Genomic DNA, 15,676 nt, shown 5'->3' with positions numbered 1-15,676 from the left:
TTTTAAACACATGATATCCACAAACAAATAAATAATACTTCAACCAAGCATAAAATTGAACCCCAACATACATAACCTTATATGAATTAAATACGTTAATTTTTAAGTTTTTCTGGAGCGGTAAGCGGGATTTGGTCGCTCGTCGTGTTGTGGTTCAGCCTTCTTGTTTGGGTGGGTTCTCTGTTGTGGATTTCCAGTGTAAGGTTATGGCTCTTCATGTTCAGTGGGTTCGTCGTTTTGTTTCTTCTCCGTCTTCTTGGGTCTCTTTCATGGTTTTTTGGTTTTCTTCCCGGCTTGCCGCTCCTCCACATCTCGTTTTTTCTGCTCCGCTTTGTTTTTCGCCAGATTCTCTGCCTCCGTTCTATCGTTCTCTGTTGACTGCTTGGCGGGCATGTAAAGGATCCCTTACGGCGTCTTCTTTGGGTATTGGTTCGGGTATTGATTTTTGTCCTGTTTCTACTATGTCTACGAAATCTGCTTATTTGTTTCTTTTGTCAGAGAATGCTGTTTCCTTTGTTTGGTTCTCTTTATTGGTCTTCTACTTGGCGTCAGTTTTTCTTTTTTGATTTAGATCGTCCTGTTATTAATTTATGTTGGAAAATTTCTCACGGGGTCCTTTACACGGCTGAGAGGCTTGCTGGTTTTGGTTATGCTCTTTCTACTGCTTGTTTTTGTTCTGCTCCTGTCGAGTCTCTTCAACATTTGTTTTTTCACTGTCCTCTTGCGGTCAGTGTCTTGTCGTGGCTTCAGTCTCTTATGTTTTTAGCTTCTCCTCTTTGTCCTTCTATCTTGGTCTGTCATGCGCTTTTTGGTTCCTCAGGTTTTTGTTTATATGTTGAATGTCTGCAAGTTTTGTATTTGGGCGGCTCGGAATGATTTTCGCTTTAGGGGTGTTCGTCCCTTGGCTGTCGATGTTATGGAGCGTGTGAAGTCGAGAGTTCGGTTTAATCTCCCTTTGTTTTTCCGTCGTTTCCGGTCTGACCGTCGTCGCCGTTATTTTGTCCGTCAGTGGGGTGCTCGTGGTGTGGTGGCTTCGTTACAAAATGATGCCTTGGTTGTTCATATTTAAGTTCTGGTTTTGTGTTGTGTTTGCGTGCCCTGGCCGTTTTTTCTGGGGTGAACCAACGTCTTGGCGTTGGGTGCGTCGGTTGATGGGCGGCCTTTTATTGGTCGCTTTTCGCCCTTGTGCTGGTCGTGCTTATTTTGGTTTGTCCAGTTGTTTTTGAGTCCTTTTTGTCGTTTTGTCGAATTGTCATTTAGGAGTGTAAGTCAGGCGAGGCATCTCCTAGGTGCAATTCTTCGTTTGTCTGTTTGTCTTTTGTTATTTGTAGGTAGGGGCGGGGTTCGATTCCCCGGCGAAGTTGGCGTGTTGGTGCACCCCTGTTTGAGGTGAACCGTTGTGTTTGACGGATTCATCATTATGTTTGGCGGCCATTGCACTCACCCTACCGGGGGGCCAGCCATTCGCCTTAAACACAAAAAAACATAACCTTATATGACTTACTAGCCCTGGAATGACGAATTGTTTGGCACAGACATGCACCCCAATTGATTAAGGCAGTTTGTTCCTGTGGATTCCTATTTTATAAACCTTTTTGGTTGTCTTATAAGTACAAAGGGAGTAACCTTATAGACCTTAACAAAGAACTAAGGCCACAAAGAGTGCTAAGCTAAATGGCCAGTTCAAGTCTTGCATACACTTCACTTAAAAACTCACATATGTAGGTTTGTCTTTACAGTGCCTGTATGAAAAATTAATGGCTCTGATTTTGCCTTAGATGCGTTCCATTAATCTTTGGAATATTTTAAGTTCCTACTTGAAATACCTTTTGTAGCTGTGCTCTGATCACTATCACTTCCAGCAGAAGCTGAAGTATCAGACTCACTGACTGACGTCTCACTACAGCGTTCTAAAATAAAGCAAATTCATGGATCAGAGGTTATTACCGGAGTGAGTGGCTTACAAAAATATCAAGGGTTATACATATCCTGCAAAGTCCTTTTCCACCTCTTGAGCATGTATCTGAACTTCTTCCATAGTAACTACAAGAATCTACTTCTCTAAATATTAACTTCAACAGCTGCTTTTCTCATCTCTTCCCCCTTTTTCCTGTCCTCCTCTTCCTTCTTTTTCTTGTCCTGTTTTGCCTTCTTTTTCAACTCAGCAGTATCTCTCCTAAATGCTAATATATCCTCACAGAGCTGGTTTAGTTCAGTAAACTCCTCCTCTGTGCCTGATCTTTAAGATATAAAAAAAATTCGTATAAACAAAAACAGAAATCCTCACATGTTGTGAGGTTTAATGACTGTTAATTCCAACTTCTTTAAACCCTTGGAATTCTCCGCCTTGTACCTATCAAGTATTCTGTCCATTCTCTCTCAGCAACCTCTCCCTTTAAGTTCCACTTGTTTTCCCTCCATAGAAAACGCCTCGCTAAGTCGCTTGGCCATATCTTCCCATTCTCGTGGTTTCTCAGGCATGTACTGAGCAACCTCTTGGCCAATGCAAGGTCGTGGCGTGTTTCTGGCCAGCGAAAGGGTGCCATACTGTAGAATTAAAAAGGCCTTATCAGATATAAACTCCTCTTGACGTGTCAGAACTCTTCAAAGTGTGTTTTGAACAGCAAGCTTTATTTTCTTAACTTTACCCAGCATTTCACACCATTATACAAATGTGGTTGTCAATGTAATTATCTTTCAATTCACATTATGACATAATGATGAACACTCATAACTATTGAATTCTAATGAACTTACTATAAGAACTTCGAAGCAGTAGAACCACAGATTCCGAAGTGGGTCAGAAAAAACACTTTCATATATGTTACTGTTATGTTTTCTATTATTTTTCAAGCTACAGCCTATCACAGGAACCTGACAAAAATGCTGAAATATCTTATGTCAAATTACACAGCTAAAAATTTTCTCCAAGACACACAAATGGGCACACAAAATTAATCAGCCATATTGAATTTGAACACCAGTAGCCTTATTTTTCATTTAACAAAAATTACATCGCTAGCCGCTCTTTCGCCCTAATTTTCACTTTAACATGTAAAAAAGAACTTACTCTTAGTGATTCGTGTCTTTGTACGTGACATAAATGTAAATGTGGGGCTCAAAACTTTGCCGTAAATGACTTCTGCAGATGTCACTTCAAAGCCTAATCACATGATTTCTTCGTGTTTGCCGTCAGAGTGTTTCGCCGAAAAACCTGGTGCTAAATGTCTCTAGTGTCATGACAGGAGCCTGGAATGGCGTTGGTGCCAGGCTACAATCAGTGTGTCCTCTTCTTGTAGTACACACTGTATAAACCATAGATTGGCTCTGGCCTGTGGAGACGCAAATGATCAGGACAAGTTTATTGCCACAGTGGAAACTACACTCAAGCAGCTCTGGAAGTGGCTTGAATATCCCAAGAGATGCTCTGCTTACATCAGGGTCTGTGAAAGTTTGAGGAAATTTCAAGTGCCAGATGCTACACAGAAGGCCAGAAGGCCTGCAGGAAACGATGGCTGTCGACAGGGCAAAGTGTATCAAGTGTTTGTACCAATTTGGTGGCACTGATGCAAATGCTCACAAAATTCAAAGAACATGATGCTACAGTTGATAGGTTGCTGAAAAGGATGAATAAAGTCAAGTTTGTGGGTACCCTTCTCATCTTAAACGAAGTTCTTCCCCACCTTGACACCCTTAGTAGAGTGTTCCAGCAGAACAAAATCCACTATTCTGCCATTACGCCATCACTGGAATCAACAAAGCGAAGAATTGCTGAAGTGCGATCCAGTGTCAAGCCACTTCATGTCCTAAAAGAAGCTTTAATAGGCAAGTACAACGATTTGGAGCTAACTCTTCCCTCATCACAGGAAGTATTGGCCAACCTGTGCCAAAGCTACACCTTAGCACTGGAAGAAAGCCTGGCCAGACGCTTCTCTCAGGCTGCTCCAGTATTAGAAGCCTTCAGGATCTTTAATCCAACCACCCTGCCTGCTGCCACTGATCCCGAGTTCATGGAATACGATGTGGACAGTGTGAAGATTCTATCCGGTCAATTCCAGTTCAGTGAGGATCAGGACGAGCCAGTGGCAGAATTTCAAATACCTTATGCTATCCTGGTAGCCACCTCAGAATGTGCTGCAAGGCAAGGTGTCCAAACTATCACCCACGGAATGGATTCTTCGTACAATTGTTAAAGAGCAAGTATTGCTTAAAGAAAGCTACAGCTTTTTGGTGGATTTGTCTGACACAGCTAATGTCAAACGCTGTTGTTGAAAGAGGAGCCACTGCCGTTAAAAGGGTTCAATTAATGTTCCAATTAATGGACTGCAGCTAAAGTCCGAGGAGTGTCAAGTGATCCTGGCAGAGGCAGCACAAGTATGGAGGAACACCCACAAGAGAAACCTTCCTCCATTGAGGGATTGGTAGCAGCAAGCACGGAGATGTGAGAATCACTGAAATGGCAACTGTTGGCATTCAAACTGAGACACCTGGTAAGTATTACAGATATTTAAACATAGCCCTAATTACAAAGAGATAGTCGTAAAGATAAAAGACAGAAATAGCCATTGAAGAAGTGATATTTATTTAATATATTTGCAGAAAATATAGACGATATGGTGGAAGAAGAGCCTCAGCTAGTCCAGAAACCATTCAGACATCAACCGTAGCAAACAGCGTACGCAAGGCACTTTCTGACATGGACATGCTTGACGAGTCGTCTGATGCAGACTCAGACTTTGAGTTTGACCTTGAGGATAAGACCTCTTAACACACTATTTTAAAACTGTTTTTGCAGTATTACAAAAACAAAAACTTTGATGTTCAGTGAATTTCATGGTGTCTCTCGCGCCCTTTCTCGGGTTCTTTTTGGACCCTTTCCACCTTCCTCGGGGTGATGAAAGTCCGGATCACATCTTCGCCAACGTTTTCAGCCATGGTACTGTTGGAAAGAGGCACTGCAGGAGTTAGCGGCAAACTGCTGGGAAGTAGCATTGAAGGCGTTTGTGGGGTAGCTGTATTTGTGTCCTCCTCGCCAGTGAAGTCTGCTAACGTCTCCATGTCTATCGTCGACAGGTCATCATAAAGTGGAACATAAGCAGGCAACTCAATTAAAGGAGGGTTAATCTATGGTTCTTTGAGCTCTAAAAACAAAAACAGAGAGAAAATAATCAATAAGGTTTCTATGAGTTTATAATAAACACATGATTCGCAAAACAATTACTGCATGGGGCCATTGGCACTCAAAGAAACCAAAAATTGTTTTAAAAATGGCTGTGTATTGAGGAGACCGAATTTAAACGAAGCAATCAAATGTTTGTTCTTGTTGTTTAATCACTCCCAGGCACTTGATCATCATCCGCATAAGATGTAATAAGGTCTTCAGATCATAGTATGAATATGAGATTGGGTACGAGTACGAGTTTTAATTTTCAGATCAGTCAAATGCCCTTCAAATGCTCTGGCCTGTTATTTGCTAGCAAGTAGGGAGACCCTATAAACAATATTGATGTGAAAAGTGATTCACGCGAACTAGAACTAGCAGTGTAAAAGCTATTCAGTAAAAGCTGTAATTGTACTCATAAACTGGACCAATACCATCAATACCATGCAGCTAAAGTAGGTGATTAATTTACCATGACAACTTCACACCGATTTAAGTGTGTACCCCAACTTTTGGGGTTGTTAAGAATTTGTGAATTCAATCTATTGTTCTGGATTCATTACTCATTCCTATCGGAGACTTGACGATTATGTGGCTCTTTTTCCAAAGGCCGCAAACCTTTGAAGTAGGTGAGATATTTTTCCTCTGTTTGACGATTTCTGGTTGGATGATTTGTAAATCTCTCTTGTTATCTGCTCGATGACAGATCCCAGTGAAAAGCTAGCTGGAGAATCAAATAATAATTGTAAGCTACAAGTAAACATCTCACCTGATCCCAACTGAACATGATGGATAAGACTATTTTTTAAGCTCTTCAAAAACACTGATGTATCTCTGAATACTTCTCAAGAGTTTTCATAGCTTTGACAAGGAACGCATGGATGGCGCCTAATTTCTATATTTCTGGTTGTCTTTGCTACCATTTATAATATCCCCAATTCCCAAACACATTGTCGCACGATGAAAAGAACATTGACTATCGATTGCCGCTTTCGCTTCAGACAGAAAACTCCGCTCGCTCAGAAGACGAACGCGAGATGCTAACCACGTAATGAAATTGGTCAGTTCGTGTCAGTTGTTATGACAACTGCAGGGTACTGCCATGTACGATGCACTGAAGTAGCGAAACGCGTGTTGAATCTCGACTTGATCGCAAAGTTGTCGGCTAAAAAATACCTGAAAATTTTTCAATTATTGAAGTTTTCGAGATGGAGTAGACTAGTATTAGAATGGAGAAATGGAGACTTCATTGCATATGGAAACTTGGCCACAGAACTTGAAGCCAAGAATGAGCCGATAAGAAGCTTGCCGCTCGAGGTTAAGAACATGAATTTCCACTTCGGGTAATCAAAACTAGTCATTATGATCTCTTTTTAAAGCTCTCAAACCGAACTAATTACATAAACGTGGATCAAAGTTGAACCTGTTTAATGGAAAACGCTGACGCCTGGAATCTCTGCAGTGATTTTGTCGCCTTCATCCACATGTCAACAACAAAAGATCTTCGGAAATCTACGATTTGCTAAGCAGGAACGAATTTAACGATAAGAAGCGTGCCGCTCGAAGTTAAAAACATGAATTTCCACTTTGGGTAACCAAAACAAGTTGTTTAAGATCTCTTTTTAAAGCTCTGAAACCGAACTAATTCCATAGATGTGGATCAAAGTTGGACGTGTTTTACAGAAAACACTGACGCATGGAAACTCTCCAGTGATTTTGTGGCCTTTAATCCAGGTCAACAACAAAAGATCTTCGGACATTGACGATTTGCTATGCAAGAATGAATCGATAAGCGTGCCGTTCTAAGTTAAAAACATGAATTTCCACCTTGGGTAACCGAAACAAGTCGTTTAAGATCTCTCTTTAAAGTTCTCAAACCGAACAAATTCCATAAATGTGGCTCAAAGTTGGACATCTTTTACGAAAAATGCTGACGCATGGAAAGTCTGCCCTGATTTTCCCGCCTTCATTCACATGTCAATAACAAAAGGATATCTTTACAACTTCACTGCTTTGTTCTAGTCTTTTCAGTTGGTTTCAAGGGCTTTCGGACTAAAATCTCACCTTTTTTAAAAAAAGAGAAGCCGAACTTGTTAGACAGCACTTCGGTTATCCTCGAACACTTCTCGAACTGGCTCGAACTCAATGCCTAGAGGAATAGAATTGCGCCTTCAAGCAAAAAAATACAGCAGTTTCACCCTTTTTGCAATGACACACTTAAATCGAGGTGGAGTTGTAATGACTTTTTCACAACTTACCACACTCTCTGAGGATTCCAGTCGCTGCTCGATCATTGACAATCTCCGCCCAATGTTTCCTTCCATTGCTGTGAGGGTGCCTTCGAATTTTTCCATCATCTGCCGGAAAGACAGAAGTTATTTTAACTGCTTAATGATCTTCACATCTTAAAAAAGAAATGAGCATTAATTTTAAAAATAGAGTTGTAAACTTGGCCGTACTGATGAACAGTAACTGTATGACACTCAGACTACGAAAAGCAGGACTGCAAGAGAGCTAGTTAATATATTACGTGTTCAGCGCCTTAAACTTAATTATTCCAATAAGAGTACCGATCTTTGTGCTTACCTTACAGAGACTTTCTTGAACAAGGAGCTGATTCCTCAGAAGAGAACACTCTCGGGTTTTTTCTTCAAGTTGCTTTGCAATGTTGTGTAGCTCACCCTCCGCATGTGTATCCTTGGAAGCTAAACCAACTGAACTCTATGTCTCTTGAGAACACATTCTTACCTTTTTCGCTTTAGACACTTCGTGGTTACGAGACCACTCGACCTCTCTCTCGCTGTTCTGCCAGGAACTGTTGGTATGGGTCTACCACAGGTTCACATGCTAAAGGGTTTGTCTCTCCAGGTTTACACACAGGTCAACAAAACATATCACTAATTTAACTGATTTATCCCTTCATTAACCCTGCAGGGTCCTGCAGTGTTGCCGGTTTTTCGAGAACTTAAAAAACTTTTTTTCGAATTTCCAGAAAGATATTTTAGGCGATTTTACGTGATATTTGTGGAAAGGCCCCAATCACGAGGTAACTACTCAAACTGTTCGAAAATCGAACTCAATCGAACTTAAGGGAATGATTAATCGAGAGTTAGATTAATCGACAGTTCGATCGCGCAATAGAAACAGAATTCGATTTTATCCTTACCCTGTTAGACCGCGCCACTTTCTTTCTTGGCGGCTCAATGACTTCCTCTTCTGCTTCTGGTTGGTGATCATCCGGACTCAGTAACTGGATGTTATTTTCACTCCACTCGATGTCCTTACCCTAACACCTTTTCGTCATCTGTAAGAGCAAAATTTGACTGTGACTAAAACTATTACGTATGGCATTAGTAATCTAGTTCAGTAAATGCTACTAAGGAGCAGTCCTGACTACATTTTTATAGCATGATTTTCCTAGTCTTCCTTTTCCAAATTTAGCCTCATTGGCGCTATTCCTTCAATCAATCTTAAAGGGGCTAGGTCACGCAATTTTAGGCAATTTCAGCACTGATCGAATGGTCATAGAATTAACTAAAATATTGAAAAAACCTGTTCAAAACTATAGAAGAACTCTAACAAAACACAGGGAAGCCAAGAAGGGACATAAATGGACAAAACTGGAGAGGGTTGAAATGGATTGAATTTGGGTAAATTTGAGAAACCTCAGCCCACCTTTTTTCAAATTTATATCAGCCGATATCAAAATGTCATTTACAAAGCTGGAAAATCATTCTCAGTTGTTATGTGGCCGTGATTTTGCAAATAAAAGACTCTTGCTATGCCAATTTGACGTTTAGAGCTCATAATTAACAAAATTAAACAAAATTACCTAAAATAGCGTGACCTAGTCCCTTTAAGCTTGCTTCACTTACTTAAACAAGACAAGAAACATTATGTGAGCCACATGCGTAAGCGTAAAAAGTTCAACTCTTTAAGGGGCCAATTACATGAGCTGGGCTGGCCCGGTTAGGCAGGCTGGCTCGTTAAGCTAAGATCCCGGCACGTCAAGTTTGCGATTACATGGAAAAATATCAGCCCAGTTAGCGGAGATCCCGGCATTATGATGCCGGGATCTAACCGGGCTGACATTTTTCGGGCTGACAGTTTTCCATGTAATCGCGTTCACCAGGACAGCCCAGTTAGCCGGGCCAGCAATTTCTAACCACATTACTCCACTTGAGAGCAAAATGGCCCACGGAATAATCGTTTTTTAATGTTTAAATAAAGGATAAATAAGATAGAAAACCATAAGGCTTCTTCACATTGTAGAATGGTGAATTTTAATAACAATTTAGCGAGACAAACATCTCTCCACTTCATGTTGTTGTTGCTATCTTTTTACACATGACTTATTCTAAATTTAGTCCAAGCCGGGCTGGCTCATCTCATGTAATACCGGGCTGAAACTCATCCCGGGAAACCTGACCAGCCCGGCTCATGTAATCAGCCCCTAAAGCAAGCCATTGCCGCAAGTAAAATTTAGGCAACATAGGATTACGATAAAGTAAATCATGTCTGTAAACTTACCATTCAAACCCAGTATCTCAGCGCAGACCCTTCATTCCATCTTTTAAGTCTCTTTCCTTTTCTACGATTAGCCTTGTTGGCGCTATTCCCGTTAAATGTTCGTCAGGAAAGAAGAGCATGCCGTGCCATTTCTTTACACAACTTTCTGATCGACATTTGAAACCTTGAATAGATGCAGTACTAATTGTTGTAGGAGGCACGCTTAACACACGCTTCAGGAACTTTTGAGAAAAAGAGGCCTTTTATACTAAACGCATGATGCATGTGGATCGAAAATCCTCCTCTTTAATTGGACGGATAAAATTTTTTTGTTTACAAAGTTTTGCATATGAATACTTCACTCCTGGTAATATTGCATTCAACATAAGAGGATTGAAATCCCTTTGCTCCCATTGGATAAACATATTTCATCAACGTGTCAAAGGATGTTAAGAGTGGCTGCCTGTAAAAATCAGACAAATTCTTAATTTTGCGGCAAGGGTCGAAAATTCGATTTGGCTCATATTTTCAAGGTAGATAGGCTAGGGCATGACAATAACTACTGGACAGTTTTTTCGGCAAAATATCCTTTTATTTGAGAGAAATATGCAAATTATCAAATTCCGTTAAAATCGCCATGTCACGCACCATTTTATTAAACAACTTTGAGAGTCTCGCATGCAAAACGACATTATTCGTCCGTCTTTAGAACACTCAAATATTTTTGTGCAATGTTTAAATGTGTGCTTGGTCGATTTTGGTGAATGTTTTGCTGTCGTTTTGGGTGGAAAATGATTAAATTTCGAAAACATGTATTTCATTCACTTAAAAGTACTTCGTAAATATAGTTAATTTTCATCATGTGCGAAACCTTCAAATGGACTAAGCTTCTGCTGGTTGAATCGTAAAAGAATGGTCTACAGATTCCTGTAAAAATTTCTTTGGGCAAATGATTGTGAGCGACGCGAGAGCTTTTCAAAGTACGTTAAAAATGCAAATATTTGCCCTTCCGTCGTCAAATATCAATTGGGGGGTTACCCATATATTTTAGCATGCGCCACATGACTTGACCCATATTAAGTTGAAATAGACACAGATGATAATTTCGAAATGTTCTAACCTTATTTGCTGCATAAGGCAGATCCAAAAGCCGATTTAACGTGTTTTTCCCGCCATTCGGCACATATAAAGCAGTACAGTTTCCTTCTGTTTACACAATGTCTGATCTACATCGCCAACTGTCATCGTATTTAATGGTCAAATACCATATTTCGGCGCGTCTGATCGCCACTGCATCCAACTCAGCAACGGCTGAGTCATTTGTGGATAGTTGCTTACTTCGCACAGCACCAAAATACTACCACATCTGAACGATTGCTGCTTGACCTTGAATACTTTGCAGCGGTTCGTCATTTTTTTGTAACGCAATGCTGTCATCCCAGCTTAGAGGGTAGGGGTAGGGCAATTTCTATCCTGATATATACGTAACCATTTTGAGCACAAAATCTTGTTGAGTGGGAAGAGAGTAAATAAAAGAATATAAAGAATGACTATTTTCCCTTTGTCTTCTGAGTTGTCTCCTGTTGTCATCTCTTACGCGACCCGCTACCTACATTGCGTAACACTTTCGGCTTAAACTCGTTCCTAGGTCTTTCCGCGCTGTGCAAAAGGAGCTTCCACAAAACCAAACAGTGCAAACACAAAAAGAAGTCGTTAGTCTTTTTTTCAACTTCGCAGAATTTGTTTTCGAATACTCTCGCGGCAATCGGAGACTTTTATGCGTCTTTTGCCAAGTTTTTTTTTTACTCAAATAGGCCACGTTCGATATGTCAATATTCTTACTCGCTCTGAGGCTTTAAGGATAATTATTTTGTAACTTTTTAAAGTTTCTTTTGTCTCTAAATTCCCGAAAGAGACTGGATACAAAGAAGACAACACCAAATATGGATGTTTGTCCTGAAAGCCTTGGGGCCATGTTAGAATATTGACGTGGCATATTGCTTTTCGCAACATACCGGTAATCATACCGTTACCCAACCCCGGTACCAAACGCATCATCTTGCGCGCGCTCGACAACAGACATTTTTTTTAAAACTGACAAATCTTCACAACCTCTCCCCAATTTGCAGTTTTTCTTACGCGTTCGACGTCACCCGATCTCCGCACGGAAACAAAATCTCACAAATTAATGCCTGAAGCGTTTTGTGAGATTCCGCCATAACAATTCAGAGCTGATGAAGGAAACCTACAATACTAGACATTTATTTGGAACACTCAGCGAATGGTCAGAATCATCGTGTTACAAGATCGTAGCTTATACCACATCCCCCTTCCCCCATTCAGGAAGGGGGAAACGGCGATGGGTCTTCCAACAAATGTGACGAGTATTTTAGCGTACCAAAAATATTAAGATGCTGGTTAACTTTGACAAGGAGTTGAGATTTCGGTTGATTCTACAGGGTCATAAACGCAACGTAAGAACCGTGCGTGTCTGGTCTTCTCGAGACAGAGGTGAGAGATGATTTCATGCAGAGTGGAACGCCTAAAGCGCTCTGTTGTAAACATGGCGGTTCACAGCACCAGTGAAGTCGTCTCTCTGGCCTTTCTGTGGACGAATTCCAGGACCTACCAATACAATTTGGGCAAGTTTTGAAAGCTAAAAACTTCAATCGATGCTGTATTTTGCCTGTAGGACTGGGTGGCTCCACACTCATAAGAAAATCTATGAAATGAGAATCGGGGGTCTTCCCTTGTCATGGAACGGCCGAATTACCCAGAATTCCTTTTGGGAATGAAGCAGGCAAGCGGAGACTGGTCCTCATCAAATGAGGAAAAAGTAGCTAGAAGAAGATTTCTAGGCGGATACTTAGGTGTAGCCAAGGTGCGTGCTGTTAACGTAGACTTTTTATCATAGGAAATTCGGCCTGGCCTTTAGTAATTTCTTGTCAAAGAAACGGTATAATGTAAATAAGAGAGTCAGAATGAGATTTATATTTGCGATTACCTGTCCTCTTACGTACCACTTAAGTCAAACTCTACATCTCTATGCAATAAGCGCATTCAAAATTTCCTCATATTATTGTATAAAAGTAGTTAAAGAAAGAAAAGGCTTGTCCATATGAAAAATACGTTTTCTCTCCCGTTCTCTTCTTATGCATGGTCTTCGTGGAACTTACATTCTGTCCCTCAATAAACCTAGAACAACCAGTTATGGTCTTAGTTCTTTTTCTTGCGTATTAACTAAGTACGTTGCGAAATGCGCTACCTGATTTTTTCCGTACCACTGAGTTTACTGGTTTTAAACTAATCCAAGGCCGGATTTTGTACAGCGGCTTTTGGGTTTGATTAATATATCTTTAAATATTATTTAATATTTAGTTATGTATCTGTATATATTATGTATGTTAGCTGTAATGTCTCGAAGATGTTATTCAGAAATTCGAGATGAAATAAAGTTTTATGCATGCATGTATGTTACCTTCGGCAGGGCGCATGCGTGCACTTTGTAATCTGCGACTCCAGTGCTTACCATATGACAGATAAAATGACTTTTCTCTTGATATATAAGCCATCGAAATCTTACGTTAAATTGTAATGACAAGGGAGGTTTGGAGCTGTGAGTAGGCGTGGGATTTGTCTCATATGGTTTAGGGGCCGACATATCCCTCCCTCAATGCCGTACCGGGAGGCGAGGTCGGTAGCAGAAAGCAGCGAAGGGCCAACTGCGTCCAAAAGCGATCGCACGGGCCGAAATCCCGGGATGACTCGTTTGGTACGACGCTCCAGCGCCACGTCTGGAGGTACTGCATATTTTTGTCGTCTCGTCTTCAAACATTCCGTCAGCGCATGCCTGCGTAAATGTTCAGCCTCTCCGATACCTACAATACTAGACATATTTAGTTGGAACACTTAGCGAATGGTCAGAATCATCGTGTTACAAGATCGTAGCTTATACCACATCCCCCTTCCCCCAATTCAATGTTGTGTGAGAATTTTTCGGGCGACTACTAGTAGTTGTGGAAATCAACATTGGAGGAAGGGGGAAACGGGGATGGGTGTTCCAACGAATGTGACGAGTATTGTAGTACCTAGGTGCACTGCTGGATAAAGAAGGCGTGGCGACCAAAGACATACAACAGAGACTAAGTAAAGCCAGACAAACTGTCTACAGGTTGCGAAGAATTTGGGACTGTAACGAAATTAGCAGGAAGACGAAAGTTCAATTGTTCAAAACAATTGTCAGAACAGTTTTGATGAATGGCTGCGAAGCTTGGAAACTCACGAAAAGGAGGAGACCAGGTCGACCAAAAACAACGTGGAGGAGAATGGTTGAAGACGAAAGACGAGTAGCTGGGTGGCAATCATGGACGACTGTCAGAGCTTTAGCAGCAAACCGAAGTGGATGGAAAGAGAATGTCAAAGCCTTATGTGCCTTATGGCACGAAGAGATATAGAGATAGAGAAGGAAAGCCATACGAAAGACAAAGGAGACATTGGACTAGACCGGGAAGAGCTAGCGCGTGGTGGGACTTCTTTGTGAATGTAGTGGTATTAACTGAACATTTATTTCACATATGCACAATCCTAGGTCCAACTCGTTCTTATCATTTTCCAACGTTTTAGTTTGGACAGATGAAACCAATGGGAAAATTAAAGGTTAGTGTGGGCGAAAATATTTTGCTTCGTTTTCTTCAAGATAAAAACGCTTAAGCTTTACTGTGGCCGGGGCCCGAGTTAAAGCTCTTTCGGGGCGGGTTTCGGGGGTCTTCGTCTCATTCCCTTTCAGCATAAATCAACTAGTGGTTGAAAACTTTATCTAAATCCTCTTCACAGACACTTTGAGAACGCCAAGAGGCGGCCGTCATTAATTTTGTTAGCTGCTACACTAAATACTATCTATCACAGAATAGATAGTAGCGTAGCCAATCAAAGAACTGCACGCTAGCCCAGACTAAAATCGGATGAACATTCAATAAATTGTTTCACTTATTTTACAGTGTTAGAGTGCCCAATACAAAATATGGAAAGCAAAATACGAATATATCGAAATCAAATATTTATATTTGTTTTACATTTTTTTTATTGGTTTGATTTTTTTATTATTATTATTATTATTACTATATACCCCTACCGGTGTAGCTACCTACTAAAATGATAGCATTGCGTGACGACCAAATAACGAACGCTGCAAGATTGTGCTGCGGGCGCCGACACTCTTGGGAGCAAAGGTAAAAGGTCGCAATCAAATGTAATATTTTGGTCAACTTGGTGTAGTACGTACAACGCAAACAACTATCTACGAATTGCTTAGCAGCTGTTGACTTAGGTAGATGCAGTGATGATTATATGCCGCGAAAGAAGATCACAGATTCATGATATTCGACCACTGATTACGTTGACAGTTGGCGATGTGCATTAGACGTTGTGTAAACAGAAGCAAACTTTGACCGCTTAAAAGCGACGAATAGTGAAAGAAACACGTTAAATCGGCCTATGGACCTGTCTCTTACTGCCAATAAGGTTAGAAAATTTCGAAATTATCATCTCTGTGTCTATTTCAACTTAATATGGGTCAAGTCATGTGGCTCATGCTAAGATTTACATGTAACCCGTCAATTGATATTTGACGAGAAAGCGCAAATATTTTCATTTTTAACGTACTTTGAAAAGCTCTCGCGTCGCTCACAATCATTTGCCCAAAGAAATTTTTACAGGAATCTGTAGAACATTCTTCGGCGATTCAACCAACAGAAGCTTAATCCATTTGAAGGTTTCGCACATGATCAAAATTAATTATATTTACGAAGTACTTTTAAGTGAATGAAATACATGTCTTCGAAATTTAATTATTTTCCACCCAAAACAGAAGCACAACATTCACTAAAATCGACCAAGCACACATTTAAACATTGCACAAAAATATTTGAGTGTTCTAAAGACGGAAGAATAATGTCGTTTTCCATGCGAGACTCTCAAAGTTGTTTAATAAAATAGTGCGTGACATGG

The 15,676-nt window shown here is 40.6% G+C and overlaps 1 long non-coding RNA gene across 1 annotated transcript in view; it reads right to left on the bottom strand.

Moving 5' to 3' along the window:
• The window catches only part of LOC138057920 (uncharacterized), an 11,981-nt gene extending 715 nt beyond the window's left edge, over positions 1–11,266 (bottom strand). The window contains exons 1-4 of the long non-coding RNA XR_011133757.1: positions 10,791–11,266; positions 8,328–8,465; positions 7,420–7,518; positions 1,827–5,141 (exon numbers count right to left, since the gene is read on the bottom strand). This is a non-coding gene — a long non-coding RNA (uncharacterized lncRNA). The remainder of the gene's footprint in view (positions 1–1,826; positions 5,142–7,419; positions 7,519–8,327; positions 8,466–10,790) is intronic.
• Positions 11,267–15,676: the final 4,410 nt, after the last annotated feature.

Source organism: Montipora capricornis, chromosome 7 (assembly GCF_036669925.1).
Source record: "Montipora capricornis isolate CH-2021 chromosome 7, ASM3666992v2, whole genome shotgun sequence".
Lineage (NCBI taxonomy): Eukaryota > Metazoa > Cnidaria > Anthozoa > Scleractinia > Acroporidae > Montipora > Montipora capricornis.
The sequence above is the reverse complement of the archived record's forward strand: the minus strand, read 5'-3'. Positions and strand labels throughout refer to the sequence as shown.